Here is a 4,806-nt window from a genome sequence, read left to right as displayed (position 1 = left end):
AGTGCCGCTTGTCGCTATTGCCAAAGAGCAACAGCAGAAGCGAAGTACTTTTTGAAATGGGAGGCGTGAAGAGGCGGAGAAGGGACGGTGCTCCTCTCGAGGCGAGAGTCGCCGCTTCAGCCTGGGCTGGGACGGCGAAAGGGGCGCGCGCCGACGCCTCTCCGCGCAAAGGGACGCGCGCGAATTGTGAGGTAATTTTTGCGTTGTGAGGCGAAGCGCCTTTATGCAGGCGCGCGCGCGCAGGGAGTTGAAAACGCAGCTCCGGGAGGGTTTTGTCCGCGTCAGCCGCTGGGGTCCCCGTAGGGTGGCGTCGAGAGGAGACGAGACCCGTCGCGTGGGGAGGGGGTGGGGGTTAGGGCGCCCGCCCCTGTGGCCGCGGGAGGGCGCCTGGCCTCGCCCTCAGATGGCTCACCCCTCTGCCAGCAGGGCGGGTCGGGTAGCATGGACAGGAGGAAAGCGAAGAAGAAGTGGCAGCGGCGGCGGCGGCAGCAGCCACGCTCCCCTCCCGCCGGTGCCTATCGCTTTAAGGGGCTGCCGCGGCCGGGAGGAGAGTAGTGGCTGAGGCGCGCCGATGCCGCCTCCTCCGCCTCATTTCCTCGCTCGCTCACAGGAAGTGGGGCCGCTGCTGCGCGGCGCAGCCTGCAGTCCAACAGCAGCAGCAGCAGCAAGAGCTGCTAGTTGAGCCGAGGAAGCAGCAGCAGCAGCAGGAGGGGCTCCGTTTTGAGGTGAGTCTTGCGGGGCGCGCGGGCCACGTTCGCCGTTCTCCCCTTCCTCCCCCTCCTATCTCAGCCTCCCCGTGGCTTTGGCGCATCTGCCCCAAGCAGGTTCTCCCACTCCTTTCTTCGCTCCCGGTGCCACGATTGCCGCCCACCGACCCACCCCCACCCCCTCCATGACACCCAAATCTAGGCTCTCCAGAGCAGGTCTAGTCCAAAGTCCTTTGCTCACGTAACGAAAACATCTCGCCCACCTCGGCTCGTTGTTGTGCCCACGCGCCCACCCCCGGGAATGTATGTGTGTGCAGGATGGGTAACAACTCTTGGATACCTACCTACACACCTGCGTGTGTGTGTGTGTTTCTTTTTCTTAAATAAACCCTCCGCCTCGCCGTATCTTAACCCTTTCTTTCCTCCCGCCGCCCCATTACAGAAGAACCTTCTATCCTTCCTTCCTCAAAAATCCTCTCGGGGCTTCAGGACGCCAAGCCGAAGATCTCTGAATGCAAATCGGGTGACGCCTTGTACTCCTCATTCGTGCAGTCTGGTTACAGAGCGGTGGAAGGCAACATCCCTCCCCCCCACTCCACCTTTCCAGAGCTTACATATCTTGGGGAATAGCGTTTCTGTCATAGGAATTACTGGTTTGTCAGTATATACCATCAAAGCTGGTGGTTATTACGAATAAATTGATATAGGTTAGACTAAGTTGAAATGATAGAAGATAGCCTGGATGGCTCAGTTGGTTTAGAGCATGGTGCTCATATTGCCAAGGTTGCAGGTTCAATCCCTGTACAGGGCAGCTGCATGTTCCTGCATTGCAGGGGGTTGAACTAGATGACCCTCAGGGTCCCTTCCAATTTTATGATTCTTTGTGCAGGATTCTTTGGTTGTTACCTTTATTCCTATTAATCACAATTGTATTTTTTATCTGTGCCTTATCTTTCCCAGACACACTTTTCCTAGCCTGTTTTCTTCAAACAATTGCGTAAAATCACACTCCACTCTTGTAAGTTGTCCGATAGCTGCTTCAGTTGCAACCAGATTTTTTCCTCCGTGTGCAAAAGCATGCAGTGGAGGAATAGAAAGCCATCTGTTTCTGTCATAGTAGTTTCATAGGCAAAAGGATAGTTAAAATGTGTCGCAAGACGAGCAGTCCACATGCAATAACTCTGGGCCGTGTACCCTCTATATTTTCTCTCTGTTGCATTGTGCTGTATGTTCTCTTCCTTCCTTCCACCCGTAAATTTATAACTTAGTTCCCTCTATTTTGTGCCTGTTCTTTTCTTCACATATCTCTTCTCACTTAGATACAGAAAGAGAGAAAACTCATTATTTCTTCACATCCCTTACAGAGTAAGCTGTTTTGTAAGCAGTGGTTTATCCCATGCAGACTGGAAGGCTGTGGGTGGTAAATGGATGGTGTGCTACACAGTATTTAGCATGTGTTTCTCTCAAGATGGGGTGCTTTGTTAATGAAGAACTGAGGGCTTTTTTTTTTACTAGCGACAATCGATCACTCATATTTCCTGTCTTTTTAAAAATTGTATAGGACAGGGATTCAGAACTGATAGACCTTTACATGTTGCTGGACTTGAATTTTCATTAGCCCAGCCAGCATGGCCAATGGTCAGGGATGGGAGGCATAGTCCAGCAACATCTTCGAAGGGTTCCCCATTCCTGGTGCAGAGGAGCAAGTAGATAAATTACTCCGATCATTTTATTTTGTTGGATGTTCCTCTTTCAAGTTTGAGAGAAGAACCAGCTGAGGTGTTCCAAACTGTGTTACAGAACTGGTCATGGCTACAAAGCTGAACCATGAATCAGTAAGTCTCTGTTTTGTATTTTGCCTCTGCCATGAACTCTCTAGGTAGCCTCAAGCAAGTCACAGCCAGTTTCCTCTGGAATACAGAGATAGTACTGACCTAATTTTACAGGGTGGTTGCAAGTTTAACATTAAACATGTCGTACTGGGAAAGCACACAGTAAATTGGCAGGATGTTTCGGTATCATGGGAGGTGCGAAGTGCATGGATTGCTGTAGCCTCAAGCAAAGCCAACTTGCATTGTTGTGACACAGTGCAGAAATCATCTAGCACCAGTTGAATTAAACTATATTGGAGTTTGCAGTAGGAATGGTGAGGTGAAGTTACTCACTTGAGATTCAGCCCTTTGGTGCTTTCCCAGATAGATGAATTGGCTTGGGCTTCCCCAAACCCTTATGTAGCATAGCTACTTAAGAGTGCATTCAGATCTTGGTACATGTCATTGGAGTGGGGGCAAATCAGTTCTGGTGTCCCATTGCCCCTGTTTAAATGTAATGATCCCATAGTGACTGTTATGTCTGGATTACGATTGCTCCCCTGACCCATATCTCATCTTTTCTTGGTTCTAGGCAGAAAAAAGTTAAAGCATGTTGATTCATTCTTTTGTAATGTCTATCTCATCCGAGATGGAACTAAACTATAGGAAGTGGGAAGTTGTTATGAAACCAAGGGCATCTATTAGCCCTGCATGAGTCTTGCTGGTCTTATCTGGCACAAACTAAAAGAAAACACCTGATATGAATTGTGGTTCTTGGCTTTAGGCTGCATTCTTTTTCTTCTTCTTTTTTTAAAGTTTAAAATATGCAGAATCATCACGTAACACAGATTTCTGGTGCTTTAGAGTATTCATACCTAGATTCTACACCAGGGGTCCTCAAACTATGGTCCGCGGGCCAGATCCAGTCCACCAGAGTCCTGAACCTGGCCCACCCAGCAACTGCAGAACCCGCCTCGCCCCCCCCATTTTCCTTTTCCCACGGGGAGCTCTAAGCAAACGCTTGGCGCACACAAAAAGGGAAGCAGCAAAAAGTAGCAACAATTCCGTTCCCGGCATTCCGAAAGGGCCCCTCCCCCCCCAACGTTCCAAGGCTTACCTGCACCAGTCGAGGAAGGCTTGGAGGGGAGACCTGCGACACCGCAGGGCTGCTGGGGAAGCAGGATAGGGCTAGCCGAAGGTGCTCCTTTTAATATATGTTGGTGTGGCTGCTTGCTTGATCGCCTCTCCCTCACCGACGGTCACAGTTCCATTGCAAACACAGGAGGGCAATGTAACGGTGGGCGAAGCTCCCTTTCTCTCTGCCTCTCTTAGCTCCCCACCTTTCCCCCTCCCCAAGCCCAGGCCAAGAGACAAGCTCAACAAGTATAGGACCAATTTAATAATAATAAGGTGTTTTGGACAGTACTGCAAGTAATTGGGAGGTGGGCAAAACTCAGTGTTACTCTGCATAGACCCATTGAAATTAATAGACCCAAGTGACTCGTGTTCATTGTTTTCAGTAGATCTACTCTGAGTGATCTAGCAAACTGGCATTGACTACAACCCATAGCATAACATTTTAAGAGCCAGTGTGGTGTAGTGGTTAAGAGTGGTAGACTCGTAATCTGCGGAACCGGGTTCGCGTCTCCGCTCCTCCACATGCAGCTTCTGGGTGACCTTGGGCTAGTCACACTTCTCTGAAGTCTCTCAGCCCCACTCACTTCACAGAGTGTTTGTTGTGGGGGAGGAAGGGAAAGGAGAATGTTAGCTGCTTTGAGACTCCTAAGGGTAGTGATAAAGCGGGATATCAAATCTAATCTCTTCTCCTCTTCTTCTTAAATATTGTATTGTTTTTCCTGTTTTTGCACTACAGATAAAATACAGTGGTACCTCTGGTTGTGGATGGGATCTGTTTCGGAGCTCCGGTCGGATCTTGAGGTTTTTGCAACCGGAGGTGCTTGTTCTGCGCATGCGCGTGGTGCAGTAGAGCACTTCTGTGCGTGCGTGTGTGGTGAAACCCAGAAAATTACTTCTGGGTTTGCCGCATGTGTATCCCAAAGGATACATAACCACAGGTGCGCGTAAGTAGAGGTACCACTGTATGTGCAGTGTGCATAGGAATTTGTTCATATTTTTTTTCAAACTACAGTAGTAACTCAGGTTACATACGCTTCAGGTTACAGACTCGGCTAACCCAGAAATAGTACCATGGGTTAAGAACTTTGCTTCAGGATGAGAACAGAAATCACACAGCAGCGGTGCGGCAGCAGCAGGAGGCCCCATTACCT

The 4,806-nt window shown here is 49.6% G+C and overlaps 1 protein-coding gene across 3 annotated transcripts in view; it reads left to right on the top strand.

The window, feature by feature from the left end:
- Positions 1–65: 65 nt before the first annotated feature.
- CSGALNACT2 (chondroitin sulfate N-acetylgalactosaminyltransferase 2) overlaps positions 66–4,806 on the top strand; it is a 32,872-nt gene continuing 28,131 nt past the window's right edge. Inside the window, exon 1 of one of the 3 annotated variants that reach the window (XM_081005008.1) lies at positions 66–191. The gene's annotated coding sequence lies outside the window, so the exon portion shown is untranslated. Of the gene's footprint in view, positions 192–437; positions 730–4,806 lie in introns of those variants that run through there. The other 2 variants (XM_081005007.1, XM_081005009.1) reach the window with 2 other exon arrangements.

This window comes from Podarcis pityusensis (genome assembly GCF_964106645.2).
Source record: "Podarcis pityusensis genome assembly, chromosome: 5".
Lineage (NCBI taxonomy): Eukaryota > Metazoa > Chordata > Lepidosauria > Squamata > Lacertidae > Podarcis > Podarcis pityusensis.
The sequence above is the reverse complement of the archived record's forward strand: the minus strand, read 5'-3'. Positions and strand labels throughout refer to the sequence as shown.